The sequence below is a fragment of the Chrysemys picta genome, chromosome 6 (genome assembly GCF_011386835.1).
Source record: "Chrysemys picta bellii isolate R12L10 chromosome 6, ASM1138683v2, whole genome shotgun sequence".
NCBI lineage: Eukaryota > Metazoa > Chordata > Testudines > Emydidae > Chrysemys > Chrysemys picta.
The window spans coordinates 53,155,519-53,173,638 of record NC_088796.1 but is presented as its reverse complement, the minus strand read 5'-3'; the positions used below and the strand labels follow the sequence as shown (position 1 = coordinate 53,173,638).

General features: G+C 39.6%; 1 long non-coding RNA gene across 1 annotated transcript; it reads right to left on the bottom strand.

Moving 5' to 3' along the window:
* Nucleotides 1-905: 905 nt before the first annotated feature.
* LOC112059432 (uncharacterized) lies at nucleotides 906-11,437 on the bottom strand. The gene is made up of 3 exons (XR_002888739.3): nucleotides 11,322-11,437; nucleotides 11,177-11,249; nucleotides 906-1,549 (listed from the first exon to the last, which is right to left on the bottom strand). It is a non-coding gene; the product is annotated as an uncharacterized LOC112059432 (long non-coding RNA).
* Between the last annotated feature and the right edge of the window lie 6,683 nt (nucleotides 11,438-18,120).

The following is an 18,120-nucleotide window of genomic DNA, read 5'->3' as shown; positions in this document are numbered from 1 at the left end:
GAGGACCAAATTTAGCAGATTTAAATAATTTCTTTTTCTGCTCGTTGCATACTCCCTTTTAAGGTACATGGAATACAGATATAGGTTTCTAATTGAATTGCAAATGACCTTTAAAGACTTTAAGCTACTACTTATCTGAAGTACACCTGCTGCAACGTCTTTACAAGATTTATTACTTTTGAGCCTGTTTCATCAACTTGAGTACTATATTCTCTCTTAACTGTTTGCTGTTCCTTTTAAAATCGCAAATCTACCAAGCCTGTACATTTTAGAATGTTCAGATTTACTTTCAGAAAAATGGCAAGTTCACAAGAAATGCCAAGTCAAACCTGCAGTATCATTCCATATTTTGAGGTTACTCCAAAGCATCTCATGCAGAAATGAATATCCCTAAAAATATGACCAAAGACGGTGGCACTCTGCATTAAAGAAGGATGCCATATTTTAGTCCTCCCCCCGCCACAATAATTTCATCACTGGATAGCAATAGGCCAGAAAACAACATTACAGCAATGTCAATCAATGTGCATGTTCTACATTAAACCCATTAATGACTCTACTACTGACAGAGGTGATATTTTACATCAGAGAATGACTTCTACCTTTAGCATCTATTAGGGAGAGTCTTGAATTCATATAATAAAATCATAGAATCATAGAATGTCAGGGTTGGAAGGGACCTCAGGAGGTCATCTAGTCCAACCCCAGCTCAAAGCAGGACCAATCCGCAACTAAATAAAAAAAAATTGAAGAATATTACATCCCTTCTTCTAGACTCCCTGGAAACAAATAAATCTAAATAACTTTGAGGCAAGTTCAACTGCAAAAATAGTAAACAAATAAAAAACAAACAAACAAACACTGCTTGTACAAAGTTAGGGATAAAAATGTATTTCCCCAGTTGCTCTTTGTTGTTACCTCAGTATTATAGTTGAGAATTTAAACACAAAATCCAATGTTTCAAAATTCACCAACAATGATTTGGCTATAAAATCTGAGTGTGCACCCACCTGAACAGAAGCACAGGGGAGAGAGATTCTCTCCCTAGGCCAGAGAGTGTCTAAGGAATCACTGTGTGTGGACTTCTTCAGTCAATTGGCTGGTGTGATCTTTACTGACCTTTACATGGTCTTGCAAGGAGAAGAGTAACATAGGACCCATCTCTCCTCCTGCCAATGACTGGACCGTCCCCATCTGTCTGCTAGTATGTAGGTACCCACCACTGATTGTTGCTCCATGGCATAAAAGTTACGCCTTTCCTTGTGCAGCAGAACCACACTAGTTCTGCTGCTAAGGATTCTTCATAGAGCAGGATTTTCCCCTAAGTGCATGACAAGTACTAATGCATGATAAGTCTGAAGTTGCTTTTGAGCTGACTAATAAAAACAAGTTACTGTATGAGTGGGAGAATACTTTAAAAATAGAAACGTATACATTTTTAATAGTGACATGCCTCAAATTAGAGTCACTCCATTTTCATGAAAGTTTCCTGAAAATAGCACTCTTGGGCTGGATTTAAGCATGAGAACTACCAGCTTCAAAGGATTTCCTGGGAAAAAAAAGAGAGAGAGAGAGAGTTAGAACTGAATGCTTCTGGCAAAGTTAATTGTGAAGCTATTACCTACACTTCACATATTCTGAAAGGACTTTACTCGCAATATAACAGTAAGATGCTGTGATGGGTGTACAACCATGCACTAGGCAGAGAAGAATTAAAGAGCACTTGGGCCCCAGGCAGCTCTGCTGTGTGGCTCCTGTGACTGGGATGGCAATCTTGGAGAAGTAAGAGCCTTGAAAAAGGAGTTCAGTCCACAAGGCCGTAGCCAGGGATGGGGATAGACCTCTCATTCTCAGCACCCAGAGAGGAGCATGGCAAAAAATGCTAAACTACCTTAGATTTACTGTGAATGCAGAGTAGTAAGACAGATGGCAGGAGGATCTGGTTAAGACAAAGAAACTGGAGCCACTCTCCCTCTCTCTCTCTCTTTAAAAAAAAATAGTTTCTCTTCCTTTGTTACCTTGAGGATTGAGTCTAGGGTATAGGCCCCAGGACAGACCCCTGCTGAGAATATGAGCACCTTGAAGTGATGATAGACACATTGTGGGTAGTCGTCCAGGGAAGAAACAAGAGGTCTCACCAGACAAACCTTAACCACTTGCGGCAAGGGTGTCTGGATTGGTACACAGGGTAGAAAGAGAGACTGGGTTCCCCTACAGCCTCACCAGGAGAAGTAGCCAGAAGACCATAGGCACAAGGGGCCAGAAGGACTATTAGGCCTGGCCCAGGACTGTCAACACAGTATGAGGGCCTGGGACTACCGGGTGAACACACTGGTTTACCCTGAAAGGGGTGAAACCAAAGGTTACCTGGCTGGAGGGCTGAATTGCAAGGCAAAAAGGGGATCATTAGGGCAATATTTCCCAAACAGTGGGTGCTGAAATCACCAGTGAGTTGTGGGAAGGTTCCAGGTGGTCACGGGCCTGGTGTGGAAGGGAGGCCCTGGAGAGGAAAAAGGAAGAGCGAGAGCCCATCCTGCATTCACTCTGCAGCAGTGGCTCCTGTCCAGTGGGGCTGGGCCTGCGTCCCCGCTCTGGCCTGTGCAACCTGGCAGATGGAGTCACCTCTGGCCATTGAGATCTGGCAAATGGGGTAGCAGCGTCACCCAGATTGGCAGTCCAAACCTAGTCAGCTATGTGACCTTTGTGCCAGATCACAATGCCACTCATTGAAATTTGGTCCAGCTGCCCCTCCATCTAGGGAGAGAGAGAGAAGAAAGATGCTGGACTATCATTTTGGTTCCCCCAAACAAATCTGGACCCAGGGTGGGTGACAAAAAAAGACAAAATACTGTTGTTGGGTTGCCTTACTAAAAGGTTTGGGAACCCCACTGCATTAGCAGACCTGGGTGACAGGATTACAGAGGATGAAACCCTATAATGACATTCTTAGCCACAAGGCAAGGTACTGGCTGGGGAGTCACTTTGCCAAAGAAGCTGTTAATCCTATTCATAGATTTTGTGGGTATATGTTATCTCCAGTTAACTACTCACATAACTGGAGAGTTTCAATACATAACAGTAAATGTTAAAAGAAGAGATTAAAAACAGCCATTCCCAGCTCAGGTTCTGGAAATCATTACATTATTACATATAGCAAGAACCAATCAGGATCTTGGACAGCACTGAGCACAGTATGGACAATAACGAGATACTTTCAGCAGAAAGAGATCCTACGAAATAGGAAGAAAACTGAACTTCAACATACCTTCAACCATCTAGCACTAACAACTCTTGATCAAATCAATTTATCTCCCATCTCTCTCTGATAAATGATATGACAGACACATCATAGCTCTTCATTTTATATCATATGAAATACAGTACATTTTATCAAGAAGTTATAAAAATAAGATGTGTGTGGAGTAAAAAAGTACAACCGTTCAATAAATATCTCTATAGTGTTTGTTAGGGAGGGGAGGAGAGAAGTTGAGCTAACAATCTTGTGTGTTTGTAGTGCGGTCCATAAAGTCCTTTCTCCATCAATTATAGACACATTTGGGACAGGGAAAGCTGCCCCCCACCCACTGTCCCCTAGGAACCATAGAATTCAAGCCAGCTCTTATAGAAATAAAACTATGATGAGTAACCACATTATAAAAAGGGATAATGCTGACGTTTTTAGATCTTTTATACCATCCTACTAGCATATTGTAGTTCAACTGACCACATGAATAATCTAACTATCAAATGGTACACTAAAACCTGCCCTTTAGTTCAGCCTTTTGTATTTCCACAAGATTAAAATTAGTACCCTTAAATCACTGCCTCCTGTTTAGTTTATTTAAGCATGATAATGAGGAAATGCTTGTCATCTAGATTCATTATCCATTTTAGTAGTTGTAGGAAATTACATAATACTGTTTATAAAGGCTGAAAACCAAACTGTAATTTCTAATGTTCAGGTTCCAAAAATAGCATCTATGCATAAGACACTATTCACAGACTGTTAGCACTAGAGCTAATAATTGCAGAAAATCTGATCTCCTGATGAATTTACCATGGTCAAGTTTGAGGTTTTTATCCCCTTTTTCTTCCTGATATTTAGTCAAAATCATCATCTGGTTTTCTTAAAACTGCATTGCAAAGTATATTTAGACAAAATAAAGGAAAGATCATTTTATTACCACCATATTTTGGTTACAATTAAAAAAAGAAGGAATTGCTCATCAGTGGTTTTCTCTTCCTTTGTGGATCTTTATTTCTTTTTCTCCATCCGCAGCTTTTTGAAGAAGGGGTTTTCTTGGGGAGGGGGGGGGGAAGCAGGTGGTGGGGAGTGGCATGTGATATAAATACTATGATTTCTGCTATAGACTTTACAGGGCGTTGTTTTCATTTGTCTTTAGGTGACATTCTCCACTTTCAGCATTTTGCTCTTCCCTAAATTATTTAAGTCAGAATTATAGGTCTGGTTTCTTTTTTTGCAAAGATCTTGTTCTACTCATCAATAAAAGTCATATTGGTTTAGTTAATAAAGCCCTAAGTGGATTACATTATGTTCAGTTTCAACTCCCATGTAAAATATACAGTACCTAACAGTACAGATGTCCATTATTTAACAATAAATAAATAAATACAAAATAAAAAAAATTCAACCCTGAAGGAAGAGCCAAATTGTTTCCTAGATTCTTCAAAATTAGAGATGGGAAAGTTTGGCTAGATCATCTGGACAATTTCCCTGCCACTGCAGGATTGTGCAGTGTATTTGCTAGTATCTTGTAAAGCATAGTGCCTTACTGCACAGTCCCTCAGATGCCTTACAGAGACTCATTGTTCATCCAAAAGGCTTATAGACCAGGTGGGTGGCACAGCCTCTGTGGCTGAGATTTATGGGGAAGGAAGAAATAACTTGCAGTGTGATAATTTCTCTACAATGTTGTCTGCCCCTTCCCTCCATTACAGTGGCTCCTATGTTTGTGGTTTCCCATGCTACATAATTCCCCTTTGTGTGAATAGCCATTCTAATAGGAAAGAAGAATGCCACAGACAATGGCTACTCCTGTATTCAGGTCTCTTTGTATCCCTGCATGCTTCTTCTGGAAAAACTTTCCTTCCCCTCCATGGAAGAAAGCATGCTGTGCAACTGCTATTCCCCACCCCTTTCCATGCTCTATCCCCAGTTTTCACTGAGCTTTGCTCCAATCCTCTTGCATTTCTGGAAGGGAAGTGCATAAACTACGGTTTGGTTCAATAGATGCTACAAAAGGATTGTAGGTTTTCATGCCATTTTAATATCCAGCAAAACAAGAATTTTTCAAACTATGTAATATTACCCATGCTCAAGTGATAAATTTTCCCTTGCAGGCAGAATGGCATATTGAAAGAGTTAGCATGAACAAACAACATGGGGTTTGGACTCTTTTAGCATGACTGGAATTGCTTTTGTAATTCATTTATCACCTCACTGGATATTGATAGCTCATGGGGGAGCACAGTTGTTTCATTTCTTGAATTTTAACCTTTTAAAAACAAAATCTAGGGGCTAATGGTGAACTGTGCATGTGACCATGACACTGTCCACGGGCCTGACTGGGAAGTTCCATCTTTCACATCAATCATAACTACCAGGTGTCTAACAAATATGAAAGAAAAAGCCCTCTCTCTTTATTCCCCTTCCTGCTTCTGGATGATATAAGAAAGGACTTCTCCTCCCCCCTACAACCCTCTTCCCATGATTGGAAGAGTCCACCACCCTCTTTCTGACTATTTTCTGGCAGCTGGGAGAGATGGGCTCCACAATTTCTCTTCCACACTCCAGTTAGCCTGATTTTTTTAAAGCCATAAGATATGATCTCAATCTGGGGGTTATGGACATGTGTCAGCGGGTTGCAATTAACTCTGCCTTTCCTATAATGCTAAATTAGAAGGGGGAAGGAATCCTAGCGAAATCTCACCTGGATGGGAAGTGGGTCCTGGTGTAGAAGAAAGGATCCTGACTTGGAAAAGGTTGAGAAGCACTGAGATAAGGGAAATAATGAAAGTAATTGCAAAGAGGGAACTATGATACATTAAGCTACATCTTTAAAAGGTAAGCACTTGAATTCTGTGTCCAGTAGTTATCTTTTATAAGTGGCTAACAGAAATCATTTAATTCTTTTTATGCTAGCCGGGCTTACCTAAGGAGAGGTTGAATTTATGCAAGACCCTTTATACAGAGTACTTTAAAAATACATTTTAATTGAAGTCTGGTAACATTACCGATGTGAAAATAAGTCTCACCCATGTGTGCACGCACTAACACACACAGAGAAAATAAATCTCTCTGTTTAAAACACATTAAAAACAAATTATGCCCTCAAAATAGGTAATATGCACTCTTCTGTTTTTGAGGACATAATTTGTTTTTAATGTTTGTTGCTGGTTTTTAACACAGCCATTTGTGGTTATATTTGTAATAACTTGTAGGCTGAAAGTGTCTCTCCAAAATGGAAAGCAGAGACAAAAAGAGGTCACGTCTAGCTTTGATTAGAGCAAAATTCCCATTAACACTAATGGGAGTTGTATGAGCACATTGAGGGGGAGATAAGATCCCGATAATTCCCCCCCACATATCCTTAGATTAAAGACTTCTGAAACTGAGTATTTCTGACAGGAGTATTTGAAAGGACATGATAAATCTGTTCAAAAAAGTTCAAATCCTACAGTGTCCAAATCCTATAAATAGGAAGGAACCATGTACTTTTCTGTATCTGCCCACCAAAGTAATAGAATGTTTCAATCTCTTATGACACCCTCCATCCTAGAATCTCAAAATGTGTGACGACCGGATTAAGCCTCACAAAACTCCTGTCAGATAGATAGTATTGTCCTCATTTTACAGAGGAGAAAATAGCAGCACAGGAAGGTTCGGACCAGCAAATTGAGGCATTCAAAATTAGAGCCACTTTTGAAAATTTAGCCCTAGGCAACTTGCCCAGAAACACAAAGTAGTTGTGAATAAAGATCCATGGCAGAGCCATGAGTAAAGATCACTTCTTTCATAGTCCTCTGATACACACAATGCCATCCTTCCACTCCACTGAAAGAGGGTACACTGCTCTACAGCCAAAATGCTTCTGAAATAAATGTAGTCAAACTTTACTACTTCTGGGTCACTGAGAACGAAAATGATGCTTAAAATTGTTGATTGGCTCTAGTTTTCAAGATATGCTATTGGGTCAGTATATACGACCCTTGACTTGGGAATGGCGGAGGATAAGTGAGTTATAAAGGGAAGGGATCTCAATTTAAACCAGAAATTATTAAAATACATCTTTGACTGGATCTATGAATAAATCTATGACTGGGTTTGGACAGTATTTGCTTTTTAGGCACAACAATGAATGATGCAATCTGAAGCTGGCATTGCATCATACATGACATGAATTGCATCATGTTATTCCTAGAAGTCATGGATGATGCAATCATAACGAAGCTTACATCACTCTGCTGAACAAATTGCCCTATATCAGCTCTAGAAATCATACAGTGTCGTGCTCTCTTATTTGTCAGTGTTTGATTTTGCAAAGGGACACATTTCTGTTTAGCCAAAGTGAGCAGAGATGCCTCGTACTTGTGTGAACAGTGCAGATAACTTCTGCTATGTTTGTGGTGAAGTGAGTTTTGCATCACAAAAGCGCAGTATAACCACTATGGTTAAGAAAGCCTATCACCTTTATTTTGACTGCAAAATTGGAGATCAGGACAAGAGGTGGGCCCCACACATATGCTGCAACACTTGTGCAACAAATCTTCACCAGTGGTTGAACAGGAAAAGGAAATCTATGCCTTTTGCAGTGCCAATGATTTGGAGAGAGCCAACAGATCATACCAGCAATTGTTACTTCTGCATGGTGCCTCCAGTTGGGAAAGGTGTATCAAAGAAGAAAAAGTGTGCATTATCCAAACATTTCATCAGCTATACGCCCAGTACCCCACGGAGAAGGACTGCTGGTTCCTGATGCACCAGAATCATTCTCACTTGAGTCAGACGAGGAAGAGGAAAAGGATGAAACTTCTGGTCCTGAACCATCAATGTCACAGGACCCACATTTTCTCCCATCCTCCTCCTCTGAACCACACCTCATAACACAAGGTGAACTGAATGACCTTGTCAGGGATTTGGAACTACCCAAGAGTAAGGTAGAGCTGTTGGGCTCCAGACTACAGCAGTGGAATCTCCTGGCAGGTGATGTTAGGGTTTCCATGTTCCATGACCGTCAAAAGGATCCCGTCCCATTCTTCTTCATGGAAGGTGATTTTGTAGCCTGCAACAACATCGATGGTGTGATGGCAGCCCTCAACATCGTTCACGATCCAGATGAGTGGAGACTGTTCACTGATTCATCGAAGATGAGTCTTAAAGCTGTTTTACTGCATAATGGCAATGTTTTGCCATCGATTCCAGTTGGTCATGCAGTCCATATGAAGGAAACCTATGACAACATGAAACAACTTTTGAGGTGCATAAACTATGACCAACATCAGTGGCAGCTTTGTGGCGATTTGAAGGTTGTTGCTCTCTTGCTTGGTCTGCAGACTGGATACACGAAGTACTGCTGGTTTCTCTGCGAATGGGATAGTCGTGCAAGAGATTCCCACTACATCAAGAAAGACTGGCCACTCTGACAGTCATTGGAGCCTGGGAGGAAAAGTGTTCAGTATCCACCACTTGTTGAATCAAGGAAGATTTTGTTACCACCCTTACACATCAAGCCAGGTCTGATGAAGAACTTTGTCAAGGCCATTGACAAAACACAAGCAGCTTTCAAGTATCTCCGTGGAAAATTTCCAAGGTTAAGTGAAGCTAAGATAAAGGAAGGTGTCTTTGTTGGTCCTCAGATTCGTGAACTTCTTCGAGATGATGCATTTGACCATGCACTGCGTGGCAAGGAAAAGACAGCATGGAAAGCCTTCCAGTTAGTGGCAATAAATTTTCTCGGAAACAACAAGGCAGACAACTACAGGTTGTTGATGGAAATCCTCCTCAAGGCATACAAAAGCCTTGGTTGCAACATGTCACTAAAGATAAATTTTTTGCACTCTCATCTAGATTTTTTCCACCGAACTGCAGAGCAGTGAGCGACGAGCACGGCGAGCGATTTCACCAGGACATTGCAAGAATGGAGAAACGCTATCAGGGCAAATGGAGCCCATCAATGCTTGCAGACTGTTGCTGGACAGGACAAGAGATGCTCCATTTAATGAATACAAGAGACAAGCCAAGAAGCGCCGAGTAGACACTAAATAGGACTAAACTATGTACATAATAGTTTTTTGCCTTTTGTTTCATAATAAATTTTATTTATATAACCCTTTTGCTGATTTTTAAAGTGTTACATAAACAGGACAGGTGAAATATTATCATGTAAAGCAACCATAAACACATGAAAAGACCTAGGTTTACAATTTATGATTAAAACTCTACTATCTACACAATATACAGAGACATAAAATGTAAAAACTTAAATATCTTAAAACAGTAGCCAATCAGTTGTTTTAATTATCATATTTGAATTCAGCACATCAAAATACCTAATGAATAGCACATTTTATCTCTGAAGCAGACGACTTCTCAAAAATTGTAGACCAGTGGTATTGATCAGACTGAACTGAGCTTTCTTCAGACACTGTATTCAGGTACCAATGGATAATCCACAAATGTATAACAAAATTATTTGTACCTAATATATACACTATCTTCATTTTTAACTACAGTGGATGCTTTGTATATCGGTTATGTATATTTTTCTTCTTTTTTCCCCTGAGATAAAAAATTAGAAAACAAGATTACAACTGATACATTTCTAATGGATCCTCTACACCGTAGTTCATGGAGTAATTAGCAGACTGTACTTTTATCATGTGTTCTCTAATTTAGCTCTTCTTTAAAATTAACAATCCGTATCTTTTCAATCTCTCTTCATATGAGAGTTTTTCCATACACCTAATCATTCTTGTCATCCATACCTGAACCACTTTGCATTCTGCAATATCCTTTTTTGAGTTTGGGTGTGCAGAACTATACACAGTAGTCCAGGTGAGGGTGAACCCAATTGATATAATGGTATAATAATATTTTCTAAATTATTCTCCACCCCATTCCATATTCATTTTGTTTGCTTTTTTCACTGCTGCTGCACATTGAACAGAGGTTTTCAATGACCTGACCTAACATTGATCCCTGTGTTATCTGACTAAATACCGTCTCCCAAATCAACATGTTGCAGTTTATGATTACCCTTTGTTGATGTTCCTTCAGCCAGTGTTCAGTCCACATGTCAGTGTTCCTCTCCAAGGCAATCTGAATTATTTTTGAGAGTAAGATTTCATAAAGTGCTTTACTAAATTCCACTACCACTTGCTATTCTAATTTTGTAATCCTCTTTCAAAAAAAGCAATCAAGCTTGTCTGGCAAGATTTCTCTCTTATGTGCCCACGCTGTTTTTTGCTCAGAGTTCCACTGTACTTTGGATGTTTAGTGATTGATAAGAAAAGTGCTTTGTCTAGTACATTGTATTTGTAAAAGGATGAGTCCCAGAAGTTCCTGTTTCTTTTGTATACATTTGAATAGGACTGACGTGGATCAGGGAAAAAGACAGGCTCTTGCAGTATAAAGCTATTCTACACAGGCTAACTTTCAGTGGGACATAAATTGGTTAAGTTCACTGATCTAGCGTTTTGTTTTTTTATTTTGTGTACTTTTGAAGACCTTTGGCTCCAATCCTGCACCAATCCACCCACCCATGCACTATCAATGGCATGAGCAGATCCTTAAAAGGAACATGCTAGTCTCAACCTAGTCCCTGCACATGAAAAAATGACAGTCACCAAACAGTTGGACATGACTCTCAACTTCATTTTCACATAGGTACTGGACTACGTCATAAGTGTTACCAATCAGTGTAGAGCTACATTGTCCAAGCTGCACAAAGGATCTTGCCTGCATTTTGTTTGCCCATTGCTCAGGGTTAAATTCTGCCCTTGGAAGTCAATGGCAAATCTCCCATTGTCTTCAATAGTGCCAGGAGTTCACCCTTAATCTCATTTTATTAAAATTACACTCACTCTAAATTAAAAGAAGAAACTTCTATACAGTGGTGTCTTACTTAACAAATTCCTGCATGGAAACAAAACTCACATTTTGTTCTCTTTGTACCTGTATCCAAATTACACTTCTTCTCAGACCCTTCTTGTATCTCTTCCTCATGGCCCTGTGGAGATAACTAAAGATGAAGCAGCCAATCATCAGTTGACTGCAAAATAAATTAATTTAAAGAACAAACCATATCTGAAGCCAGTGAAGCATATTGATGCTACAGTCTTGCCTCTGCCGTCCCACTGGCAATGCCTCAGTAAACACATGCACTGAAATGAAAGACTCAGCATCTTCCTACACACTGAAAAGAGACATGACACCGCTACTGCTGTTGCCATCCACAGAACATCCAGTATTATAACTATAAGCTGCCAAAATCACTGAAGGCTTTGGCAACTCAAAGCAACATTTTGCATATTTGCACTATGCACATAGCAGTGACAGCTGCTCAGACAGATTTCTGAGTCTTTTGCACCACCAGTTCCCCACGTAGCTCTATCCTTGGCATTCCTTTCAAGGATAGAAAATACCAGCTGTTACTCCTGGCCACCAAGGCAGCAAACAACATTTTTGCCCCACCCCCTCAAAATAAATAACTGAGACAATCAACAAAATCTGGGCTGAGGAATGGCTTCCATTTCCAAATCAAACCAATAAAACGATATTGGCTCATTCTTTCTCTCCAGTGAAGACTGTGAATCTTCAGTGAAAACAAAAATGAAAATAAAAAGGCTGAAAATGGTGGCATTTGGTTTTCTTGGCTTTTCAAAGTACCATTAAAAGGCAGGCTAAGAGCTTTTTTTGCTGTCAGGCTATTTACTCATACAAGTTTATGGCACAATGGTACCCAGTTCCAGTAAAATAGATATAGAATGGGTGAGTCAGTCCAGATCAGATATGAATCATCTAAAATCTTTACCTCAAATGCCAAACCAAATAGTTTCAGAGATCTGAAAAAGATCTGTATTCTATCTTCATCTTATTTATAGGTAGAACATAGAGGCAATAGTTTCTCAACACCTTATTTTTATTTGTCATCAATCTCCATATATTCTATCTATATCTGGGCTCATTGACATATCCTTTGTGAACATTCAGTATATTATAAAACAAACATATCAGTGAATGTATTAGACCATAATAATAGCCAGTCATTTTGTTCATCAGTGATGATATATCCAGTTCTATAACAGCATGGGTATATAAAAGCGAAATCTTGCCAAACTTGATTGCTTTTTGTGACAGGAAGCAAAAACTTAGATTCCTAATTTTTATTTAGAGACAGTATATATCTGAGAGAGAGAAGGAAAGGAGAGCAAATTAAAATCCACAAAGCCTTTACGTCTCCCATAATAACTACAGGTCATTGAATAATGGCTAGGGATGTGGTGAACTGTGATTACTTACTGAATAGCTTATTGCACCTATGAATTGTGCACACAGCTAGTCTACAGTAAGTCACCTTATTATTCTATCCTCTCTCTCACCCCTTCTGCCTGGCTTGTTTCACACTGGTTCTGCCTTCTCTTTTGGACTATAAGGTCTCTGGGGCGGGGCCTGTCATTTACTGCATAATTGCACAGTATCTAGCTCAATAGGGCCTGACTTGGCTGAGGCCTCTAGGTGCTACCACAATATAATAATCATTTATAATCTGAGTGTTCTTTTTCCCCAATGCAATTTAGGCTTTTCTAATGCTGTCGTCTTCCATGTAAGAGTGTGTAGATCACAATAAGATCTCTAGTGAGCAGTAGAAGAACAAATGAAAGTAACACCATTGGGATTTTATAAACAGGTTCTGATGGATAATGGAAAGGATGAAATTAGAGAGAGTGGACCAGTTCCCAGCCTGTGGAGTCAGTGGGAATCAGTGAACCAGTCCCAGTATTGACAATTAGTAGTAACTTTTAAAAAAATAGTTGCTGTGGGGCATAATCACCAAGGATTAACTGGTCTCCTACATATGCAACAGCTGGAAATGAGAAGGCCCTCTCTGAAAAAGTCTAAAGGCCAGTTTCTAATTTTAGATGTGCAGACATCCTGTGTCTCCAAAAAAAAAAAAATCTGCTTATGCACGCAAGCGGACTAGCAGGTTCTCTAGCTTGCTGTACTTCTGGGATTAAAAACTGGCTCTTAAACAGAGCATGTCAAAAGTTTGAGTTTCACTTCAACTACTTCACACATGAATAAACAATTCTTGTCTCTTCCTTCATATTCTTTTTTCACAGTGCTTTAGAGTTCAAATGTTAAAGCTAGCTCCTCACTCTGGACGCTTTTCAGGTTTCAATTTTAAACCATTTACTGCTCAAAAAGCCAGTACTTGCTACATCTAAAACGTAATTTGAATTCCGTATACTTCTCCATGAATAGTTTGCTTTGCAAAATATCCACCTGCTTTTCTTATGTTATTGGTGATAAAAACGGGTGGCACCCTACAATGAAACAAACACTTTTTTATTCATCGCTCAGCAGTTATATTATGTTTCTATTCAATTCTGACTTTTATATAAACATAGTATTGACAAATCTTGCACAATATCTATCACATTACAAATTTTGACACTATAATTAAAAAGACTGCAAAACTAAATAGTTATGGCCCATTGTTGAAGATTAAGAATGGCTTTATATCATTTTCAAGACTGACGCTGAAGGATATCAAACCACAAACAATTTGAGTTCAAGTTAATGCTGAGATAAGAAGAAAGACACTCTCATGGATCACTAAACTGGTTAAAAGACAGGACACAAAGGGTAGGAATAAATGATAACTTTTCAGAATGGAGAGAGGTAAATAGCGGGTTCCCCAAATGATCTGTATTTTGACCAGTACTTTTCAATATATTCATAAATGATCTGGAAAAAGGAGTAAATGGTGAGGTGGCAAAATTTTTCAAGATAGTTAAGTCCAAAGCAGACCGTGAACAGTTACAAAGGGATCTCACAAAACTGATTTGGCAAAAAAACGGCAGATGAAATTCAATGTTGATAAATAGAAAGTAATGCATATTTGAAAACATAACCCCAATTATACATACAAAATGATGGGGTCCAAGTTAGCTGATACCACTCAAGAAAGAGATCTTGGAGTCACTGTGGACAGTCCTCTGAAACCATCTGCTCAATGTGTGGCAGCAGTAAAAAAAAAAAACGAAAAATGTTAGGATCCATTAGAAAAGGGATAGATAATAAGACAGAAAATATCATAATGACCCTATGTAAATCCATGCTATGCCCCACACCTTGAATACTGTGTGCAGTTTTAGTCACCCCATTTAAAAAAAAGAAGAAGATATGTTAGAGCTGGGAAAAGTACAGAGAAGGACATAAAAAATTATTAAGGATATGGAATAGCTTCCATATGAGACTAGATTAGAAAGAATGGGACTGTTCAGCTTGGAAAAGGGATGACTAAGGGACAATATGATAGAGATCTATAAAATTATGAATACTATGGAGAAAGTGTTATCTAACCCTTCACATAACACAAGATCCAGGGGTCACCCAATGAAATTAATAGATAGCAGGTTTAAACAATTTTAAAAAAGCAAGTACTTTTCACACAACACAGTCAATCTATGGAATTCATTGTCAGGGGATGTTGTGAAGGCCAAAACTGTAACTGGGTTCAAAAAATAATTTGATAAATTCATAGAGGATAGGTCAATGGCTATTAGCCAAAATGGTCAGGGATGCAATCCCGTGTACTGGGTGACTACCAGATGGGACTGGATGACAAAGGATGGATCATTCAATAATTGCCCTCTCCTGTTCATTCCACCTGAAGCCTCTGGCATTGGCCACTGTAGGAAGACAGGGTTAGATGGACCATTGGTCTGACCCAGTATGGACATTCTTATATTGACCATCAGTGGCGTCAGAATTTCCAGATAAGGAAAGAGCTTTGTGGAGCTGTTCGAAGAGCTTGCACCAAACCTCCAGCAACAGAACACTTGATTCAGGGAAGCTATACTGTTTCAGAAGCTGGTTGCTATTGCCCAGTGGATGCTGGAAACACCAGACAACTATAGATCCATTGCAAACCTCTTTGGGGTTGGAAAGTCTACTGTTGGCGTCATAGTTGTGCACATTATTGAGGCTATTAACACCGTGATCTACCCACAGGAGATTACCGTAAGAAAAGTTCCAGAAGTAATAACTGGATTTCAGAGAATGTAGTTCCTGAACTGTGCAGGGGCCATCAGTACTCCCATCTCAAGGGGCAAGTGAGTATGTGAACCAAAAAAGTTACTATTCAACCATTCTGAAAGGCTTAGTGGATCACAGAGGCAGATTCATGAATACAAACATGGGAAACACTGGAAATATTCAGGATGCCAGGGTGATGAGATCAGGGCCATATTTGAAGGGGAAAGAAGTATTTGCAGAACAATACTTTTTTTCTGGGGAATACAGTATCTGTGTCAACTGTTATTTTGGGAGACACCACATATCCACATCTAAATTGTCTCATGAAACTGTACCCTTACATCAATGACCCTGGAAAAAGGAAATTCAATTACAAGCTCAGTAGCTGCAGAATGGTTGTGGAGGGCACATTTGGTAGGCTGAAAGCTGATTAGGACTGTGTATTCACCCATCTAGATGCCAATGTGGCAAATGCCATTCTTATAACCTGCTGCATAGCCCATAACATTTGTGAGGATAAAGGGGAGTGCTTTGTCCTGAGCAGGCTCAGGACAAGTCTGGTTTACAAATTCTGTACATGCAGCCTGATATCATCTAAGTGCATACTGGTCCTGGTCCCCAGCAAGCAAGGTACATGCTCATGGAACTACATAGCTTTGTGAGGGTTTTCTTCCCCTCTAGTCAAAGGTCATTCGCTGGTTGCTCATGTGACATCACACACATTAAAGATAATTATAACATGGCACCTCCACTGGATAATCACCTTAGGGTTGGGTTTGTGCTGTGGAGTGTAGTGGCCAACTCATAATACACTCATTGTGCAATGTTTTTATCTTCACTATTCACACTTGCTTATGAACATCTCTAATTGGGAGTGCTCAATCTCTCAACAACTGTATGAAGACTTGCTTGAGGAAAGGGCTATTCAGTCATTTGTTTTTTTGACCATCAGCCATGCTAACTGCACTTAGCTGCTGTTATGAAGCACTAATCCTGTTTCAGAGTAGCACCCGTGTTAGTCTGTATCCGCAAAAAAACCAGGAGTACTTGTGGCACCTTAGAGACTAACAAGTTTATTTGAGCATAAGCTTTCGTGGGCTACAGCCCACTTCTTCAGATGCATATAGAGTGGAACATATATCTCCTCAATATATGTTCCACTCTATATGCATCCGAAGAAGTGGGCTGTAACCCATGAAAGCTTATGCTCTAATAAATTTGTTAGTCTCTAAGGTGTCACAAGTACTCCTGTTCTTTTTACTAATCCTGTTGGAAGTGGTTAAGGTTTCAAGGAGGAAGGAGGGACTGTTTATATACATGGTAGTGGCAGATGCTGTCATTGCCTCTGTTATTGTGTTTTGATTTTTCTGCATGTGAACTAAACCATAAAGATGTTTGTGCTTTACCATAGTTACCACAGGCAAAGGGGAAGAGATGCAGATCAGGATAAGTAAAGAACACAGATCTTCTGACCAATTTGAATTACCCTATATACTCGTTCATAAGCTGAATATTTTTGGTAAAAAAGTGACGCATCAAAGAGTGGGGGTCAGCTTATAAACAGGTCTACACTGAAATTTGATGATTTTAAACTCTATGGAATCATTGCACATCTAATACATTGCCTTTTGTTTACTTGGAGCCCCTCAACTCCCTGTGGCCGCGGTTCGCTGTTCCCAGCCAATGGGAGCTGCAGGAAGCAGCGCCACTTCCTGCAGCTCCCATTGGCTGGGAACGGCAAACCACGGCCACAGGGAGCTGAGGGGCTCCATCCCTGCAGACGCTCCAGGTAAACAAAACGTCCCGACCCGCCAGCGGCTTACCATGATGGCCGGAAGACGAAGTTTGCCAACCCCTGAGATATAGGGTCGGCTTATGAAAGGGTCATACAGTTTTTGCTATTTTTACCTAACCATCTTGGGGGGTCAGCTTATGAATGAACGGGCTAATAAATGAGTACATATGGTAATTCAAATCCAGGGGCCCAGATGCTATTCACCTGAGGGTACCAAAGGAAGTAGCTGAAGAAATCTCAGAGTCACTGGCAATAATATTTATAAACTCCTGGATGACAGGAGAGGTCCCAGCAGACTGGCCAAGGGCTATCATAGTGCCCATCTTTAAAAAAAGGAAGCGCCCGGGAACTATAGACCAGTCAGCCTGACTTCAATACCTAGGAAACTACTAGAGCAATGTATAAAATATTCAATTTGTGAATACCTGGAGGATGAAGGGGTAATCACTAGTAGCCAGCATGGATATACCAAGAACAAATCATGTCAAACTTTCAAAAATGCAGATAGATTAAACACAATAAGATAAACAAGGAGCTCTAAATGGAAAAACATTGCCTCATAAGGATGAAGAGGAAACCTAAGAGGAATAACAAAATGACTTATTCAGAGATATGGCAATGTATATGTAAACTAGCAGCTCTGTCTTACTTACCCAGCATTGTACTCTATTCTGTGAAAATGTTTTCACAGTTTTTAAATTGCTTAATATTTATGTGACATTACTGGATGCTTTGGCGTTTTGTTTGAAGCAGTATGCTGTGCACTCTTGACCTATTTGTGCAGTTCAGTTTCCTTATTTCTCAAATATGAATATAAGCAAACATTGTAAGACTATAAAAGGCTCAGACTAGTTCCTGAAATCATGTATCTACAGAAATTTAAATGGAAAGATCTGATTTACAAGTATGACAATTGCAATTTAAGAGACTTCACAAGAATGCCAAATTTTATCATATCATAATCTCAATGGATTTAAGAAAGGAAAGAATTTCAGTAAAAAAAAAAAAAAGTATTTCTAGAAGATATAAACAATTGGAATCT